The sequence below is a fragment of the Cygnus olor genome, chromosome 1 (assembly GCF_009769625.2).
Source record: "Cygnus olor isolate bCygOlo1 chromosome 1, bCygOlo1.pri.v2, whole genome shotgun sequence".
In the NCBI taxonomy this organism is placed as follows: Eukaryota; Metazoa; Chordata; class Aves; order Anseriformes; family Anatidae; genus Cygnus; species Cygnus olor.
Genome location: NC_049169.1, coordinates 165,465,112 through 165,486,806, shown reverse-complemented (window position 1 = coordinate 165,486,806; position 21,695 = coordinate 165,465,112). Strand labels below are relative to the sequence as shown.

Genomic DNA, 21,695 nt, shown 5'->3' with positions numbered 1-21,695 from the left:
TCCATTGCTTGAAAAGACTGTCTTGCCCTCTTATTTAGTGATAGAAGCATCCACTTCAGATCATAACTGGAAGATATAGGGCATAAAAAAGTTCTGATAAGGAAGAGCCAAAATGAAAATGATCATTTTCTTGTGTCTGACAGAGTAAAAAATAACTATAAGTGAACATCTTAAATGAGAACTTTGCTTCATTTTTAAACAGGAAGAAATTATGTAAAAATTCATTCATTATGTTGGGAACGGAATTGTGGTAGTTCTGCATTTCTGTGGCAGCTTCCACTGAAAACCTATCGTAGGTATCTGTAAGCAACCAGTTTTGGAAACAAAATACTCAGGGCAAGTGAGAAAACTGAAGGTGACTCAGTATGAACAATCCTAGGTGACAGCTAGCTGTTCAGAGCACTTTCTCACCTCTAAAGCCTATCATTCCAAGGTTTTGACTCTGCGTCTGTAAGTTACACTGTCTATAAGACTATCAGCTCTTTCCATTTCTTTCCATCTCTTTGCCCCTTCTATGTATAACACCTCTTTTATCAAGCTCTCTATTGAACGGAAGAATGACCAAAAACAAGGAAGAACCTGGACATCTGTTTCCACCATGCATTCTACAGCGTTCCATGCAGAACACAACAGGGAAATGCAGTTCCTCAGACAACACAGATAAATGAGGACAATTATTGCAAAGGAAACTATGAATTTGAAAATTCTTTAGATTGCCTCTCTGTATGGATTCCATTAATGACCAGAATACATGGCATGGCTTCACCCACTTTAAAATTGACACAACATTAAAAAAAGAAAAAAAATAGACTAAAATAGGATAGAATAGAAATGTCTTGATTGAGCTTTGAAGTAGTGTAAATCAGCTGATATAAGGTGTCCACATGGAGACTGATTATGAAATAGCTAGCAAGCTGGAAACTTGTGTGCTAACTTATTTTGTGTTATTTTTCTATGTAGACCATACCTTAGGTGAATATAGTCTCTCTGACAGAGCAGATTTGAACTGTAGCTGTTTAGAGTATTTACAATTCATATTATGTAGGCCAGTGCAAATTGTGAAGTACATCTTGTACAATCAAGCTGTAATCAAAATTCACTTTCACAGACAATCCAAGCATTTCAGCTAAGAATACACTTTTTGCAGTGTTCTTGATGGTAAATTCTAAGCAGTAAATTACCAAGCAAGCTCCTATAAAATGGTGTTGATTCTGTTTGAATCCTAATTTAATTAATATTCATAGGGAGTGTTTTTCACTATTTGCTTAGCTATGACATCCAATCGATTCACAATTCACATTTTACCTTGTATCTTATAAATTCACAAGGCTAGAAAGATTAAGTAGTCTATCTAACAAGGAGATAGGTGTTATCCTCACTTCTTTGTTATAGAAGCATTAAAAAAGTATTAATATAAACTGGCAAAAAGGTAGACACATTTGATTGTAATGCAATGTAAGAAATATTCCTAAAATGATATGATATTGTACTGACCACGAGAATAAAATGTTCTAATGAAGTAAATGACAAGACTCAAGCATGTTGCAATGCAAGATATCACATTGAAATGATTGTGTAAATAGGTATATTATGATTATACATCGCTAAATTAATTCTTATATTAATTTCAAACATATTTTCTCAGACTGAAGGAAAAAAAAAAGAAAGAAAAAAAAAATTATTCCTTTAGTGGTGTAGACTCAGACACGTACTGAAAGCAACAATTTCATGCCTTTATCATAAATTCTCAGTGTAACATGTTCACCGGGTTCTAACCAGCTTTATTTTGTATTTTAATGTTCAACACCAGTCATAACAGTTTGATTTGGTATTCAAACAGCAGCCACACATTCCCATTGGGATTCCAATGTTAGTTAATATTAATGTTCTCTTAAAATGAAGTAATACCCAACTGTCTTCACATTTATTCAATGTGAAAGCCTAGCCTTCCAAAAGATAGGTCATGCTGACGTGATGCTATATCTTTTTGTCCTTAGGGTTTGGAGGCGGAACCTTAGAACTGCCAGATGAATTTGGGAAATTTGATCTCACTGCCTAAGCCTGTGAGCTACAAGATGCTCATCATCTGAGCAGACAGGAATTCACCTACACAGGTCAGATGGTAGGAGCCCATGTGAATGAGAAAGCTGATCATTAGTGTCATCCCAGAGATGAGAGGGTCTTCCTTGCTGACAGATATGGATTCTAGTATCAAGCAGCATACCTTATTGAAGGCAGCACCAAGATCATACATACCTTATTGAAGGGAAAACTCTGATTTGTAGCATGTTATGGGGGCAGCGGGACAGGTTTAAATCAAATCCAGTGGTGTCTGACTATTTGATAAAATAACTACTGAAACAAAACACAAAATTTTCCTGCACTCTGGATGCCAAAATAAATTTCAAGAAAATCAGACTGATTCATCAGCTGCACATATTTAAAAATAAAATAAAATAAAATAAAATAAAATAAAATAAAATAAAAATCAAGTGAATAGTTTTTACCTAAAACAGCAATTTGTAAAAGTGATGGATGAATATGGCAAGAGCAAAGGAGATTTTATATCAGCTGATCCATTGATTGCATTATGACTGAAGTTTAAAGAACATTTTTCACTGATTGGATCAGGTCAAAGATCTACTTCTATATCACAGAAACTGAAAGAAATTGGAATCAGGGGTGATACAAATATACAGAACCTTTCTTCTGAAATAATTGTATGTGTTTTTCAGGTATATATAAGTACACTAAAAAGAAAAAGAGATAACAGATTTTGTTTTCTCTTCTGACATGCACAGTGCAAAGGAATTGTCCCATTGGCTAGTAATAAATAACTTCAGGGTGACCCAGAGGACACACTAGAACACACAGATGTCAGCATCCTCTCAGCCAACACTGGTTTAGCTGAGGAATCATTGCATAAATCCACTGAGGATTCAGTGGTATGCATTCACAGCATACTCCTCACAATCCAGCACTGTCCCCAGGAGTGTGACATATCCAAGGAAGAGAAACAATAAAGGTGGTTCATTAACAAACAGAGCATACCATCTTAGGTGTCTTCTGGCTAAGGTCACATGCACAATACCATTTTTAACACAAATTTTATGCCATTATTACTCCATGTATTTGTCTAATATAAAAGTAATGACTACAACAAAATTTAATTTCAGTTGCCCTACAGCTATAAACACAGAGGAATGCCAGCTGATTGCTTCTTAGTGTCATTTTTAAGTTCAGAAGAACTTAGATTAAAACTAAGATCACATATATGCAGATATTATAAATACTATATATTCCAGTGAAGTACATCTTAACAATAAAGGCCATGCCAAAAGATTCTGTGAGGCCTGAAGAAGGCATCACCATCTCAGTCAAACTTCTGCAGGAAGTACTTTGAGATGGCACCGAACAGAGGCCTAGTGAACACAAGTGTAAACAAGAATTTTAATATTGAGGACAGCACTCTGCCTTCTACCTACCAAGACAAGCATTTTCTCTGTTTTACATAGTGTGCTCTTTACAGAATAAGGATGAATTCCAAAACTTGAAATCTACTACCCAAAAGGCAGGTAGAAATTTTAGTTGTAGTCAGAGTTTAATGCTAGGCTTGTTCTTGAGAGCGTGTGTTCAGAACGTACATCAGAGCATTCAGTGGGGATCTGTGCCTTTAATAAAGCCATCTTCTCACAGACAGGTGAGTTGCAAATAGAAGACACATAGGCACCAATCCTAAACCCAACCGTCTTATTAAAAGACTCTGTTTGCCTGCCATGTGTGGTGTTAGAACAGTTTTATTTAGTAGGCAGTATATTATACATTGACCAGACCTGGCCACATGTTCAATTTGAGTTCCAGTAATAGTCATTTTGAAATGGAAATACCTAGTAGCAAAATGACCAGGAAAGCAGGTTGCTGAAGACGTATGAACATCTTTAAACTATAATTGTTCAGAAAACTCCAGGCTTTATTGGCCATTCACAGTACTATCTACCTTTGTCGGGTATTTTATGGCATCGTTTCTTTCTCCAAAATGACTTCTTCCAATTAAGTGCTGTGCTGCTGGTTTTTGTTTTTTGGTGGTGGTGTGGTGGTGCTTTTTTGTTTGTTTGTTTGTTTTGTTTTGTTTTGTTTTGTTTTCCTGGACCTCACTATTTCTGCAGTAAGTTTTTCATAGCAGTGGATATAAATTGCACTGCAGGAATATTACCAATACAAAAATTGGCCAGTATTCACTATTACCCTAACAGCATGAATATACACAACCAGATCTTGCCACATTCCCTCTGTAAAAGCAGGGATGAAAATCCATTCATGTTGTTTCACTTGCTTACATGACTTGCATTGAAGAAAATACCAGTATGAAGGTCTCAAATTCATTTTTTTTTTTTTTTTTTTTTCCACAGCAGTCTTGAATCCTTTCAAAGTGGTGGTGTAGTTTCTGACTCTCAAATTAATATTCATTATAGAGCAGTCTCACTTTTATTGCAATATCTTACAATATGTTTTGTTCTAAGTTGCTCTGAACAGCCCACAAAATAGGCATCTCATTCATCTTTTGTATTCTTTAGAGTTTCTATTTTGTAGTCTAAGAGTACAAAAGCAATTTCCATTGCTCAAGGGACACACACAAATTGTCTACATTAGAATTCCTGGTGTACTGAATGTGCTAAGCTACTAACGAGTTACCACTAGAGTTTCTTCCAAATAGTAACTTTTAAGGGGAAAAATGGGTGTTGCCTCTTGAAGTCGACAATGTTTTTGCTGTCTAGACTGGAATGACTGCCTCAAAGAGTAGAAGAAGGAACAGCTAAACCTCAGTATCCTCCCTTCTGGGCAATCTTACATGCCCTCTGTCCATATCATCAGAGCAATACCAAAAGTATCAGCAAATCTTTGTGCAGGTATCAGTCTGCTGAGTTCCTGACAAATCACCTAGTTCTCAGCATGTTTACCAAAGAGTGACATCCTCTTTTCTTCAGCCTCTTTTTTTGCTTTTTCCTCTGTGTGTGCACATATGCTGGCTTCGCCTCACAGACATCAACCCTCTGAATCAGAGGTGCCTCCTCAAAGTCAGGCTCCAGGCTGGCAGGCAGATGTGCCACCTAAATCATACTCAGTAGGAATCACACACTGCCTACAGCTTTCCAGTCACACAGAAAAATGAATGGTATTGCCCAGATCTTTCCTTAGACTGCATTAAGAGAACCACTTACATTTCACATTTAAAGGTTTAACAGCAAATGCAAGGCTGCACTGGGAAAGGAAGTAACTTGGGTGGAGAAATCGTTATGGTTTGGTTAGGAAGGGACCCACAATAGCTAATTCATTTTAATGTGGTTATATTGTTATTGAAACAAAGTATCAGCTTCACTTACTCCCATCTTTGTCGTATTTATTGCTCACACAGAAGTCACACAGAAAGCCAGTAGTAATAACCTCTAACAGTTATTTTGTACTGAATTTGTAAAATAATAATAATAATAATAATAACTCAGAAACAATACTGACTTGAGGATTTGAAACAAAAAAGCATTTACTCAAGCACTCTACAAAAGAGCTTGCTGATAGCATCAGCTGGTATGGCACAGCAATGACCACTAGCTTTTATGTCTGCTTTGCCAAATGGACTTTCTGATAACACAGTTCTCCTCCACGTAATTACTAGAAGAGGAAATGAGTGCTCCTTTTTTGCTATCTAGCCTTCTGAATAGAATAGTTGTCATAATACTAGAGACACTCCTAGTATAAAAATATGGATTTATATTTAGTAGGATGAGCACTTTAGTGTACAAAACTGATTTCTTACGTGAATATTAACCAAAAATCCTAATGACAGAAACTGTCTCCAAGGTGAATTCCTTCAGGAACCTGAATCAAGTTTCTTCAAATTCTCATTGCTGTTACTATTAGCAACACAGCAAACAATTTCAGTGGCATAACATATAATCAAAAACAGGCTAGAGGTGTAGGTGTAAGTGTATATTTATCTAGCCTGCTAAGTACCCATCCAAATGAAAAGGGGAATACAGCTGATAAGCTTTTATTCAGTTTAGTTAAATGAGACACTCTTGTATGGTATTTTTAGCACATCCTCCCCCCCTTTCCCTTCCTCTCCTCATCGAGAATTTTTAACCTGCACTGAGCTGCATTTCTTTACCAGTTTCCAATTCATTTGCCATATACCTCACAACATCAATTGTTCAGTTAGGACAGTGTTAATGGCATATAATGCAATATCATTAAACCATGCAAACTATTGCTGCTAAATAAAAGAGGACCAAATGGCCCCTGCCTGTCCATGCTACCTAACTACCAGGACATTCTGTAATTTACTGTTCTCTCTAGAACATGAATTTCTTATGGAAGAGGGTGGCACTTAGTGGCACGGTGCGGGCTAGTCCACGGCATCTGGATGCCAAGCCTGAGGTCAGCTCTTGGACTTCTTACTTAGTAGTAAAGGCACATTGGCTCAGAGCCACTTTAGCTTAGGTGAAAATGTATTTAACTGTGAAGGGCCTGGGCTTGGAAAATGGACCAGCACTGTTAAAATAATGCCTAAGTCTTGCCTAAGTCCACTAGGTAGGTGCTCTTAAGGACTTTCAGGTTTCAGTGCGATCAGTGACCTCAAGAAAAGAATGGAGAAATTACAAAGAGAAGTCATTTTGTCAAAGTGCTACGCTAGAAAAATTATCTTAGCAGTTGCTTTCTAGATGCCTATCAAAGGAAAGTTTATATTTCAGAGCACTGGGAAAAGTATCATTACACTGACAAGAGACAGAGTAAATCTGGATTTTAATATTAGCTGTGTGGATGGAATGACATTTTACTGCAAGTTTAATCCATACCCTGCTCTCATGTATATAGCAGCATGCAAGACAGTGATGTGTACCTGCTATTTCCTGCTATTTCAGCAGTGACATCCTTTTGGTGAAGGACTGAATGCCTTTTTCGTTGTGTTGAGCTTAAGCTGACAGAAAGACATTCACAAGAAGATGTCAGAAAGACATGATGTAGTCTGAGTTGAGACAAAGAAAGACAACTGAAATAGAATGAGATCTGTGAACCACTGAGATCAAAAGAGAAGTTGAGTTTGAGTGGATTCTGCTTGAAGATAAGACGAAGGTGAGCAAGCCAAAGAGAAAACACTGAAAACCACTGGCCAAAATCTGTGGGTTCAGGAAAGCCCATCAAAGAACAGAATTGCTTAAGAAACAAGTTGGACCCAGGAAACCATCCAAGAGAACAAACAGAGGAAGAAGATAGTGGAGGACAATGTTTTGAAAGAACCTTTCTGGTCTGCACTGCATCAAGGATAAAGGAATGTTAGGGTGGAAATGGAGCATTGCTTCTGTAATTAGGTGGAAAAAAAAAAGTTTTATGAAAATAAAAATGTCTGGGTTCTGAGTACACTAATAAGTCTTATCTTAATAGTCCTGACCATCTTCAACTGCTCTAAGGGCTAATCTCTGGCCTTGACCACCCTGACCCCAGCCTGTGGCCCAGACATGCCATGCCTGGGCACACAGACCTGCCGTGAGCTACATTGTAGGTTGGCCAGTCTCCAGCCATGTCTTCTGCTTTTGCTGACAGTTCCCAGGCCTGACTTGTTACCTTGCCTTGACTGACAGTTGCTGGCAGAACCTGCCATGACCACCAGCCGGGCCCAGTGTAAGCGCTGTGGGACAAAGCTCTGGTCTGTCAGGTCATAGCCTGCCCTGTGGTCACCCTCTTCTGCCAGCCCAGCCCTCCTCATGGGCATCCCAACTCTTGCTGCTCCCTGATGCTACCTCTTTGAAGCATGCAATAAGAGCCAAATTGGAGGCAGGCCAGCATGTCCTTGGAGAATAGCAACCACAAGCAGGGCATCAGCAAGTCCAGCAAGCTTAGCTATGGAAAGAGAGGGGAGGAGGAATAGTGGAGGAGAGCATGGGACCTGTAAGTGCCATTGTGGTAGCTCTGTGATCTACGTGCCTTCTGAAAATGGTCTTTCAGCTCCTGTGTCACTTAGGAACTTCTGAATTGTACTGACATTCATATAGAAGAGCAGCATACAGCTTGGCACATAAACCAAGCACATACACTAGACAACGACAAATGCTTTAAGGTTATCAAAAGATTTGGTTTGTAGAGAAATCATTTATACATATGCACACTTCTGCATGCACAAGTAATGTGAAGAGAAATGAAGATTTAAGCTGAAAAGCCCAATTAAAAAAGTTAGCAGTGTTGGTATTTGCTTTCCAAGCTTCTGCTTTTCTGGACTGAAGAAAGTGTATCTAGCGCTAACAATGAACAAAGGAATCATTCTACCTCCAGCCTGTGCAAAACCTTCTGACCAAAGAGCAACTCATCTCTTGCTCTCATTTGGCTTTTAGTTATAGCTAGCAAGGAGAGGATAATTCTGCATCTCTGTTGCAGGATGGAACAGGTATCCTGAATCTTCATTGCTTCAGGTGCAGTCAGCAGTCATCCAAAAACTGAACCCAGGTGCACCAGGTAAAAAAAATTATTTTTTCTTCCCCATATGATAGTTTTACCATGCTGCGCTGCTGAACTCCACCACAACCACTCTCATTCTCCCTCTGCAAAGAAAAAAGGAGAGAAAATACAACAGAAAGGGCTCAAGGGGTGAGATAAGCACAGGGAGATCACTCAACAATTATTGTCACAGGCAAAACAGATTCAGATAGGGAGATTAATAAAATTTATTGCCTATTGCTAGTGGACTAGAGCAGTGAGAACTAAAAGCACACTAAAAACACCTCCCCCTCACGACTTCCACCCCCTCTCTCTGAACAGCACACGGGAATGGGGAATGGGGGCTGCAGTCAGTCCCTGACGCTTCATCTCCGCCGCTCCTTCACGGTCACTCTCTGCCCCTGCTCCACGTGGGGTCCCTCCCACGGGATGCCGTCCTTCCCGAACTGAGCCTGCGGGGGCTGCCCACAGGCAGCAGCTCTTCAAGAACTGCTCCCACATGGCTCCGTACCACAGGGTCCATACCCCAGAAGCAAACTGCTCCAACACGGGTCCCCACGGGCGGCAGCTCCCCCCAGGCCCCCTGCTCCTGCGTGGGCTCCTCTCCATGGGCTGCAGCTCCGGCCTGGGGCCTGCTCCTGTGGGGGCTCTCCATGGGCCGCAGCCTCCTCCAGGCCACATTCACCTGCTCCACCAGGGGCTCCTCCACGGGCTGCAGCGTGGAGATCTGCTCCATGTGGGACCCATGGGCTGCAGGGGGACAGCCTGCTCCACCAGGGGCCTCTCCACAGGCCGCAGGGGAACTGCTGCTGCGTGCCTGGAGCACCTCCTGCCCTCCTTCTGCAATGACCCGGGTGTCTGCAGGGCTGGTTCTCACTCCCCTCTCCTAGCTGCTGTTGCACAGCAGGTTTTACCCCTTTCTTAAATCTGCTCTCCCAGAGGCCCAACCAGCCTTGCTCCCTGGCTCAGCTCTGGCCAGCAGCAGGTCCCTTTTGGAGCTGGCCGGAGCTGGCTCTGATCTGACAAGGGGCAGCTGCTGGGCTCTGGTCACAGAGGCCACCCCTGCGACCTGCCCCACTACCAAAACCTTGCCATGGAAACCCAATACAGCCCAAAATGATTGAAATATTTTACCAACGTTAAGCAATGTTAATGTTTAACCAATGGTTTTACTATATTTAATGATCTGGGCTATGAATAGAATATTTTTTGAAGATTCACTGAAAATTTCTGAAACTCTTGAGTTCCCATTCCTTTTCTTGAAACCACCTCGGCCTTACTATCAATTCTTTACAATAAACAGTGAAGTACAGTTAACAAGATACTGTCATAGATATTAATAGACTGTCTATGCTGTCAGTGGCAAAACCATCTGGGATGTTGTATCCTGACAAAAAAATCTTCACACTTTTCAGCACAAATGTGTACTGATCTCCATTATTCAATTGCTGCAAATGTGCTACAGATGAAGCATGAAATACTGAGTAAATATAAGGTGATCTTACCAACAAGTGAAATAGCAGAAGTCCTCTAGAGTTATGAATTTACCCTTTTTTAATTTAAGAGGAAAAAAAAAGTACTTGTTGGTAAAATAGATTTCTACATTAGAAAAGTAATAACAGATAGAAAAATAATTTCTAACTATTTTTATAGAGAAATAATTGTCAACAAATAGTGTATGCTTTAGGACAAAGTCTAAGAGCAAGATCCCTGGAACAGCAAATTTATATTGCCTATTCTTTTACCGCACTTATTACAATTTCATCTGAAAATATTATTTCATTTGTATCAGGTAGGAAATTTAAATATTACAGCTAAGCTTTCATCCACATTTTACAGTCAGTAAAGATACTTACCAGCTGTATTTTCACTGTAAACACTGAAAGTTACACCAACCAAACTGATTAATTCTAGTCACTAATTTTCCAGTTTAACATCACTAGAACAAGATTTTTAAAGCTGGTACCTAAGATTAGATGCATAAATCTGCACTTACGTGTCTTTCTGGCAGGGTTTTCAAAACTGGCCATTCCCAGTAGTCTGTGACACATTATGTAGCCAATCAAGAAACAGAGCCAGGAGTTAACAGCAAAATTAAGCTTTTTGGAAATATATATGTTTTTTGAGATAATCATCTAAGCTCCCTCTTTAAACAGTGGAGATAGATCAATATATTAATTAATTATACAGCTGGGCTCTTACTGTAGGGGGAAATGAACCACCTCTGACCACGTCCATCAAGAAACCTCTATACAGCTACATCTGAATATTCTGAATCTCATCTGTAATGTTCTCAAGTAAAATAAGGCTTTTTTTTTCTTTTTTTTCTTTTTTTTTTTTCTGAGCACAGCTTCTAGCAGGACCTAGTTCCAGTTCAAATTTACAGTTTCACAGATTTATTAGAATGTTGTTTTTCCTTTCCAGTAAGTAGTAGTATGGAACTGTGTAGGGCTAAAAAATATTGATTACTCAAACATCAAAAACTCAAATACTAAATGCCCAGGTTACCTACCTCACCAAAAGGCTTGCTAATATCATAATCCGTTCCAGCAACACTCACATGAGAAAGAAATTTAGGGTGAGGGGAAAGCTAAGTTACTATGTCATTACAAGTGACAATTTTAAATGTAAAGAAGATAAGAAGAAGAATGATACCCTAATGGATTGTACACAACTACAAAAAATTAAAATGGAAATCATATTGTGAATTCTGGAAGAATTAAATACTCAAAACTGATGCATTTTCAGCTGCACTGATCTTATGAATGGTCATGATAGTACAAGTGCAGAAAAAAGAACCCAAGTGACCATGCACTGTTGAGTAAGAAGGAACAAGTATCCCTGCTTTGTTATCAAAACGCAAGAAGGACACTGTGACATTTCTTTCAGAGGCAGGCATAGCTGTGTTGATGTTACACTCCTAAAACAAGTGCTCAGAGATTTACAACTTGAATACATATAGAAACTGAAGCTGGCTCAGAACTTATGAAGCTGACTGCAACTGAGAATACCCCGCCATAAATACTAACCCAGTGCTCCACAAGCTATACTATGTGTTTGTAAGCTTTCAGGTAAAGTTTAAGTTGTTAATTTTGACTAACAGAGCCATAAATTACTCTAGGGCCTCATAGGCTCTGTGTTCAACCAGCCCAGACAAATAAACTGCCAGCAGCCTGTTTGACAGGCAGTCCTTTAAATTAGCTTTATTTTCAAGCAGTCTAAGCAAAGAAAACATTAACCCTTGGCTGAGCCATCAAAGAGCAAAGTCTGCTGCTCCTGGTAGTCCTTGTAAGCTTTACTTCACACATTAGACTTCTCTGGGAAAACCAGAGTGCAGATAAGGGGCTACTTACATCTTTCAGCTGCAAATAATTTTAGCTGATCCCCAGCACCTTCACGCTTTTTTAAACAAACAGTGCAAAGGCAGCTGCTTATCTAGATACTCATATAGTTCTGTAAAAGTCCTCCACTCTCTTTAACACTGTTCTCCTGTCCATGAAAAAAAAGAACTCTTCAACAGCCATCAGTCTTGATTTCATGAGATAAGGCAGCAATTACCTGCATAGTCCAGGGGCAGAGACAGGCTGTAAATAAAGTACTGCAATCATTTTTAGCATGGCAGTATTAGTCAGAATAACCAGAGCAATCCCCAGCAGATTACGCTTAAGATTTTCAACCATCCAGGTGACAATGAAGCAGTCTTTTAATGTTTTGCTGTGTTTTTCCAGAAGCTCATGTCTCAGATGTTCAACTTTCATCCTCAAACTTACTGCCTTTGAAAACTGTTGTATGAAAACTTCGTTGGTAACGTCCACACCTTCAAGAATTAAAATGTTAAAATATACTCTTACTCCCATCAGATATGTCTATGTAGGCAGCTAAGCGTTGCTTGCTTTGAAGTGTTTTGCTACACAAAAAGTACACTTAATGTTGCTATGATGACTGCAGAAAACTTGGTCTTGGCACAGCCAACTGAGTAAGTAACAGAAGGTTGACAGATATCCTCTACTGTAACAGGTGTGAGGACCACTGCCACTGCACAGACTTTCCTCAAGTTGAGGTAGCATGTATCACAATGTCAGGCTTTTTTCATTTCCTTACCTGAAATAAACTTGACATATTTTGCCATAGTTTCCCAAACCAGAATGACAGTGGTACTGAAGGAGTTTGAAGTACAAGGAGGCAATGAAGGGACTGACAAAAAAAAAAAAAAAAAAAAAAAAAGAGGAGAGGGAAGTGGCAGTCTAGCAGCATCAGCTGAGATGAAGAATTGATCTTCAAACTCAGCAAATAATTCAAGACGTCAGCCTTAGCTCATTCTTGCTTTGGAGAACTGACAGACTTCCAGGAAGCCCAAAGAGTTGACTTTGCAGCCAATACAGACCAAGGAGCAAGCCACTCCCTCAGCTCCTAGGGCCCCAGAACCAGGGTAATCTGCTTTGGCATACCAGTATTTATTCAGCACATCACAGGCAGTTATATAATCTACTTTTTCCACCCTCTTTCAGCATTTTTCAGTCTGGTACACCAGGTTATATGTCAAACTGATATCATACTTAGCCTTGTAAATCACTGCAAAATCAAATGCACTGGCTGGATTTGGGATACAGTTCAGATAGGTTATGTATTTCATCACGTACTACTGAAGAAATTTACAACAGCACTTGCATGCCCAAGTAAAAATAAAAAAGATTTGGGAATAACTTTCTGTAGGTACTTCTCAATAACTTCTTACCCAGGCTGAGAGTGCTTATCTAGAAAAAAAATATAGTTGTCCCAGTGTGGTGGTTTTACTCAGGTGGGCGGCCGAGCTCCACCACAACCGCTCTCTCACTCCCCCTCCTCAAAGAGGAACGGGGAGAAAATATGATGAAAAGGGCTCAAGGGTTGAGATAAGGACAGAGAGATCGCACAGTAATTATCGTGACGGGCAAAACAGACTCAGCATAGGGAGATAGTAAGATTTATTGCCTATTACTAACAAGCTAGAGAAGCGAGAAACAACGGAAAGAAACCAAAAGCACCTTCCCCCCATCCACTCTCTTCCATCTCTTCCCCCCAAGCAGCGCAGGGGAACGGGGGAATGGGGGTTATGGTCAGTCTATAGCGCTTCTTTGCCACCACTCCTTCTCGGTCACTCTCGTCCCCTGTGCTGTGGGGTCCCTCCCACGGGATGCAGTCCTTGCTGAACTGTTCCGACGTGGGCTGCCCACAGGCAGCAGCTCTTCAAGAACTGCTCCAGATATGGGTCCGTACCACGGGGTCCATCCCTCAGGAGCGAACCGCTCCAGCCTGGATCCCCCCCATGGGCAGCAGCTCCTGCCAGGTCACCTGCTCCTGCGTGGGCTCCTCTCCACGGGCTACAGGTCTGGCCCGGAATCTGCTCCGGCAGGGGTCTTCCACAGGCCGCAGCCTCCATCGGTGCAGGTCCACCTGCTCCACCGTGGTCTCCTCCACGGGCTGCAGCGTGGAACCCTGCTCCACTGTGGTACTCCATGGGCTGCAGGGGGACAGCCTGCTTCACCATGGTCCTCACCACAGGCCGCAGGGGACTTCTGCTCCGGCACCTGGAGCACCTCTCCCCCTCCTTCTTCACTGACCTTGGCGCCTGCAAGGCTGTTCCTCACTCCTCTCACTCTCCCAGCTGCTGTGTGGTGCAGCGTTTTTTTTCCCCATCTTAAATATGCTCTCACAGAGGCGCAAAACAACATCACTTATTGGCTTGGCTCTGGTCAGCAGTGGGGCCCTTACCTTACATGGGGCATCTTCTAGATCCTTCTCACAGAAGCCACGCCTATGGCCTCAAGCTACCAAAACCTTGCCACATAAACCCACTACACCCAGATACCAGACAAAAAGCTCTTATGATCAAAATCTTTTATATTTGATTAGTCTTAAACAATTACTTTAAGACTACCTAATTCTTCAGCTGTCTTTATGATTCACATGTAACATATTGCACATGACTTCCTATTGAGAAAAGGAACTGTTTTAATGATCCACTCATCCATTAGAACATGCAAATCTCAAATAAACATTGAAGAAGACTTCTGGATCTCTTCAACCCCAGTTTTCCTGAAAGCTTCTCTTTTGCTAAGGGAACCCACCCTGCCTGCCTGCCTACCTGGAGCCCTGCATGCCATCCGTTAAAGGCAGAAGTGCTGCAGGTATTTCTTCTTTCCATTTAGAATTCCTATGCAGCAGGAGCAGTGAATTGGCAAACAACATTTTCTGGCTGATTTTGCTGCTCCTTCTCCTCTTCCCAGTCATTTTGTGAGGCCCACAGCCCTGATCTATATCTCCATCAATCTATAACCACCCTAAAATTTTTCACTACATCTAGGCTACTCTCCAATTCAAGCAAATAAACTACCACAGCTATTTACAATAGCTACAAGCAAATAACAATAAAAACCCTACTGGACCCTTAATTGCTAGTATGGATCCAACTAAATTCCCTCTTTTCTTTATTGTGAAGTAGCCTGAGCCTTTTCAGTCATTTGAGAGGGTTTCTTTCCCATAAATATTAGGAAAACATGATTATAACAGCCATTAACAGAATCAGAGTGGCATGTTTAGAAACATATTTTAACTACAACAGTGATGTCTTGAGAACCTATGCAGTTGCTCAATTTTGGAAATAAATAAGTCTCAATACATAATAAATAATAAACAGTACAGTCATACTTAAATATCCAAAATATTCTTTTGCACTTGAAATATTTTAATGAGATAACCATCTTTCCACCACTACCACTGCCCAAAAAAAAAGAAAAAAAAAAAAAAAGCTAAATACAGAAGACAACCCCCAGAAAAGTCTAGTTTACAAATGCAAGTGTAAAGACTGAGAGATTAGGATCTGGGACTGGTTAAACACCAATTCAGTGTTAATGAAGAAACTGAATATGAGTTATATGAGTTTTCTGATTCTCCTTTTTCTGTCCTAATTCCAAAAGTATTTTTTTTCTCTTTTCCCCTTCAAAGTCTACAATATTTGAAGTCATGCAAAGAACAGTTGGCATATACTATTAAAAAAATAAAAAATAAAATAAGTCAAAGAAGTCCTCCTTTAAAAAGGAAAGGAAAACTTGCACATAATACATTTCCTTAAAGTCCATCATTTCTCTACCTAAAAAGGTTAGGAATAAAGGAATTAGCTACCGACAGCTAGCCATAGCCACTGTGATCCAACAACAAGCGATTAGCTGGTAAAAGGCATAGATAAAAATTAGATCCTCCAAATTAAATGTTCAACATACTTAAAGAGGGATCAGCAAATATAAGGAATAAATGGCAGTATTCCAAAACAGGCAAGTTGCCAAATAGTGGTCGTAGCTAGCTTAAAAAGCAGAGGTTAAAAAGAAACTTGTGGAGTAGTCCTAGTGGCAGGAAATGCAAGTATAAACACAGAAAAAAATATTGAAGAACCACTTACCTTTAATTCAGTGCATCTAAGCAATAAATTAACTTTGTTTTAATCCTAACATCCCAAGACACAGTCCTTGGCTTCTGAAGGGTCTGAGGATCTCTGTCAACTCCCTAGGATATATAAATTGCCTTAAGGAAAATGGAGGGTTAGCAAGGCCTTTGGAGGAGAACTAGTAGTTGCAATAAAATACAGACTTCTTCCCATGAAGGCTCTGGGCTTAAAGTGAGAACACAAAGGGATCTTCCATCTTTGGCCCTACAGACCCTGAGAGAAATATCAGAGAAAAACACACAAAGTAGATCACAAGATAATTGTTATGGATAGAAGAGTCTCTAGACATAGCACATCCCAGACTCTGTAAGTAGTAGCCATCTACTGCAACAATAGATGCAAGAGGGCACCCTCAACAAGATTTAAGGTTCATAGATGTTATTCTGACAAACAAATCATTTTGTGGCTGACTTAAATGAAGACCTAGCAAGGTCCTTAATTACTCCAATACAGAGAAGGCATACACCTCAGTTCTTTTTCATATCAGCCAAATGATGGATTATTCCCAAAGGAGAGTTAATGATTTTTGTCAATATTTCTATAGTTTCTGCTTAAATAATAAGTTGCCTTTCAAGAACATTTAGGCACTGTGTTCCTAGTCTTGTTCTTCTTTAATGTTCTTGGTGGCTTTTGAATAATTGTTCTCTTTGTGAAAAAAAAAATATATATTTGTCATAAGAGGTGCTATATTCCGTAATTGAGAACATCTCCCAACAGAGAAAAGAAAAGGAAGCAAAGCAACTCTACTGTGTGAATAAAAAGTCTTTGTTCACAATACTACAAAATGTAGTCTTTCTCCTACCCCATAGTCAAGTAGGAAATAACAATGAATTACCAGTTTTTCTAAGATGTAACATCTGTTTTGTATATATAATCCATAAAAGGCTTCCAAGTGTCCTTAAATGAGTCTTCAATCTTCTGCAAATTTGAGTTCTCCACAAATCCTCTGTTTCTTAATCTATATGCAATCTTCTTATAATGGACTGATCACAGCAATAATTTCCATTCTTCTTAGGCTTGGGGCTGGAGGAGATAAAAGAAAGATGGGGGACAGGGGAAGTTACAGAATAGAAAGAGAAGTAAATTAACTTGGATTTATATGTTCTCCATTAAAAAAAAAAAAAAAGGTGGATGCATAATGACTTTTAATGAATTTATATGGTTTTCCCAAGAGATTCAACCATTGTCCTACTATTTTATGCTAAAATATCTCTCCATACTAGAAGATACTAACCAAAAGGACAACCTGCCCTGATGGCTCATACCATCTGAAGCAACTACTACTATAATGGTGGATCCCGATCACTATTTCTTCTGGTTTTGCAGCCTCATTCCTGCATTACGCTTTAATGAGTCATTTAATTCCATGAGAAGTGAATGTAAACTACTACCTCTTTTGAATGGTGGAATTTCACATCAAATTATCAAAAGAAAGGAAGTAGGATATAGGAAAATATTTCAAGATCAGATTCTATTTCTTTATCTCTGAACTCTCCGTGCTTTCAAGCAAGTTGCCTTTTCCTTTCCAAATAAGGCTAAACAGTATGCTATTGTGAAAAAACAGGGAGAAACATGTTTCCAAACTCCAAACTTTCCAAACTTGAATTGAAAATAAATTAGTTTTCATCTGTTGATTTATATTAGTGGTTCCATGACTGTCCTCACAAATATATTGCTAACTAAGTGGTTTTCAAACACTGAACACTATTCAGACTAGGGGGGAAGAGTTCACTCATGCATAGGTCTGCTTCCTGTGTGTAACCAGAGTTTGGGTAATAACATGTGGAGTATCTTTTGGGAAGAAAGGCAGCTAGTAAAGAAAAATCAGTAACTGCAAGAATTTTTCAAGTGGTATCATTTGATTACTAGTAATATAAGATTTTTTTAAAATATACATATATTCTAAATCTCCTTTTGTCTACTGACCAAGTAAACTGCATAATAAGCAGGTCTTCAGAGACTAGCAACCAGAGCAAATGCATCAAGCAGCAGAGCACTGACTTGAATCTCTGGTTTCGCTTTCAGCTTCATTTTCCATCATTTCCATGGGAGAAGTGACTAATGGATACATGCTGTGGAGCATTCCTCAACTCTGTCCCTTTCAATACTTGATGCAGAGTACAAGAAAAAAAAAAAAAAAAAAAAAAAAACACTTGTAGATATTGGCACTGTACTATGGAAACAGCTTTCCCTAAGAGAGAGAGCATTCATCTCTAACAGAAGGCCTCTCTAGATATGTTGCTAGAGGGATGGCAACATTTGCCTTTATGGAAGATGCCTGTAATGAGAGGCAATTATATCTTCTAAATAAGAAAAGTGAACTTGAGGTCTTTCCATTGTCTTTGCAGTTTTAGATATCCATTCAGTCCATCCCCCTGGCTATTAAATAATAGTAGCTAAAACCATTTCTGTTAAAATAACCGGATGGAAAATTTTGAATTTGAGCACAACTCATCTACATTGTAACAAGCAATAAAGAATAGCTACATGAAATGAAAGTGCAGGTATTTCTTAGATTTTCCTTTACTCTAGTGCAATTACACAAACAGTATAAAATCACACCAACACTTTGGAAAGCTGTATATTTCATTCATGAGAACATGCTGGTCAGTTTTGTCTAAATGTGTAGCAATTTTAGTTCTCTAAATGTGTAGCTGAATTTCCAGGAGTGCTGTTTTAGCATTATTTCTCTGAACAAACTTTGCTGTAATGGCTGATTGTCTCTATTCAGGGGATGCACGGCGAGAGTGTTATGTAGCTTGCTTTCACCTTAGGTTTTTCGCCAAATGGTAGAGACCACATAGCAAGAAATCTATGGGAAGTCCTTAGTGTCAATGTGGATTGTCTCTCACATTGCAGTTTTGCATCTTGATGGAAGATACATGAAGCAATCACAATTTTCTCTAAGTTTTTTAGACATTATGGGTTGAAGCCATGTAGTTTTTGTGAATTTCAAAGTAAGCCTTGAAAAATGGGTAATGCTTGCATGTTGGCATCACACCCTACCCATTCTTTTCAGACAAAAAACTCTTCCTCTGTCTAGTTTTTTCTCTCTATCTAAATAGTCTATTATTGTTAAGGTCATAGGAATTACATTATAGTAAGAGTATATTTCAAGTTGATTGATCAGAAAATAGGAACAAATTTTGTGGGTTTGACAGAAAAAGTTCTCTTTGAATCATGAAAAAGCAGCCTTATAAAAGCTCGCACAGAAAGTCATTTTGGAGCTTTTGAAATTTTCTGTTCACATATTATTATTTTTTTCCAATAAACTGTAGCTGTTTCAGAACCAAACCTTTCTGTGTAAAACTATGCTAAATCAAAAGATATATATTTTTTTAATTTTAATTTGCACCTTTACACTAACAAAACGGAATATTCTAGCATTTTGAAAGCAATATTTCTTCATTAAGAAGTTAACCAGTTCAAATTCATCTGATTAAAACACTCTAGAGAGTCTTTGACTTGATTCTTTACAATGCAATAGCTGCAATATCTTTTAAGTTAAGTGTACCTTACAAACCACTCAGCTGTGAGTGGTAGAAGTCCAAGATCAAGACAAAAGTGCCTTTCTGCAAAGTTCATTGATTCAGGCTCAGCACCAGTCTAACTAGTAGTCCATGGCTTCCAGTTCAGAGGTGATTTGGGCTTCTGTTTCTTGGCGCATGGCCTGAATTTTTTTGCCTTCACCTGCAAAAAGCCATGTAAATTCATTTTGGAGAGTCTTCTGCAGTGCTCTAGGAAGTTGCACCAATGCATTCCTGATCTCTCAGAAAACATGGGGTGGTAACGAGGGGAGTCTCAATGTGTAAAATGAAATCTAGGGAAATGGAAAACATTTTGTTAAGTTCACTATGCACAACATCTCCTGTATTAATGTCACTTCAGCTGTTCAGTTCTTCCATACAGACCCCCGAGTAGTCCATCAAGGTGGCTGGCACTTATTTGCCTCCTAGCACTTCAACATGACTTGTTCTTCTCATTGTGTATTTTTTGATATAGGAAAGCCCAAGTCCTGTAGATGGTAGCAAATGCTCTGCCCACATAAGAGCTACAGGGCCTTGGGCTGCCCAGCAGTGTCTTGTTCACACGTCAGTAGCTGAGGCTGACATTCACCAAGCAGCCTGTGTAACGCTCCCAGGCTCTGCGGCTCCCACTCATTCCATTTTCTTGCAGGAAGGAGTGCCAGAAATAATGTTTCAGCAAGCAAAAAAAAAAAAATTCAACTTGAAGATGTACAAAATCGAAGTGCTTCAGGACTGCTTTCTTTATTTTCTGCTTCACTGCAGGTATTTCAGAATGTTCAAACTGACGAACTGATTCTTCTTCCCCAGAAGAGATCATAGCCCACGTCAAGTCCAATGGCACTGTGAACTTCTCAACCACTTAATTTTATTTAACTCAATATGTTATTTGATCAGCCTGCTTAGTTTAAATCAAAAACTCTCTTATAAAGCAATCTTAAAGTTGGAATAAATTCTGTGCAAATTCAGATGTTTTGTGATTTCTAAGGCAAACCTGCTCTTGTTCCAAGAAGTCTCTCTAGTCTTTGCAGGCAATCCCAGTAACAACTGTGATCTTTGGGTATGGGGAGCTGCAGGGAGTGCTGCAAAGGCAGACATATGACTTCATCTGGCTTTTTACCCCACTGGCCAGGAGAAGGGGGCAGGCTGCCAGAGAAATGATTCCTTCTGCAAAAAACAAGGGCTCCTTATATCATCTCTTCTGCTATGACTTCATGCTGGACATAGCACAATTAGGGAAATGGTAATGGCCCTGGTATCTTTTCCAAGAAAGAAAGGAATAAAAATAATGCGTCATGTGTCCTTTTCCCCACATCTATCTGTATGATAAAGCCAATTGTCAGTAATTCTTGGAATATTGGGAAAGTTCCAGATGTCTGAAAGGAAAAATTATGCTGTGGCAATATCTTAAAAGGATTAATGAGACTTGGGTCCACAATAAGGCTGTCAGAAGGGCTGTAGTCCATGGTAAAATGAAAGAGGAAAAGAGAGAGAACTTGATTAATACAGCATTAAAGGAGAATAATGCAATTAATGCCAATCACCCTGGATGTATGGAAAATAGACTTTGTCAGAGAACATTTCCTATCGCTTTTGATGAGGTTACAAAACTGATTGATAAAAGTAATAGTGATAATGTAATATACTTAGATTCCTGTAAGGCATTTGACTTAGTACCAGACAATATTTTGATTAGGAAACTCAAATGATGTAAAATCAATATAGCAAACATGGCATTGAATGAATTAAGAGCTGGCTAACTGATAGGTTTAAAAATGTAACTGTAAACAGGGACTCAGTACTATATGAGAGTATTGTTGATGGAGTCCTGCACAGATTGTGTTTTGGACACGGGAACCTGATAGGGAAAAAAAAAAAGAGAGGAAAAAAAAAAAAGAAAATTAAAAAAAAAAGGAAAGAAGAAAGAAAGAAAAAAAAAAAGGACCAACCAAAAATCATTGCTGATCATATTAGCAGATGACACAAAAATTGGTGGACTGAAAAATAATGAAGAGGAAAGGTCAGAAACACAGAGTAATCTGAATCTCCTGGCAAACTGGATGAAAGGAAAGGATATACACTCTAATACAGCATAACCATAATGATCTAGAAACAAGGACAATAAGCTCTATAGACATGCTATTTTCACAGTGTTCGTTTCAAAGTGTTAGATTTTACTGTTTTTTTTTTTTTCTTCTCTTTTTTTT

General features: G+C 39.2%; 1 long non-coding RNA gene across 1 annotated transcript; it reads right to left on the bottom strand.

Moving 5' to 3' along the window:
• Window positions 1–6,721: 6,721 nt before the first annotated feature.
• Window positions 6,722–20,098, bottom strand: LOC121061462. Its single transcript, XR_005815096.1, has 4 exons — window positions 19,479–20,098; window positions 16,800–16,987; window positions 15,920–16,023; window positions 6,722–8,588 (listed from the first exon to the last, which is right to left on the bottom strand). It is a non-coding gene; the product is annotated as an uncharacterized LOC121061462 (long non-coding RNA).
• Between the last annotated feature and the right edge of the window lie 1,597 nt (window positions 20,099–21,695).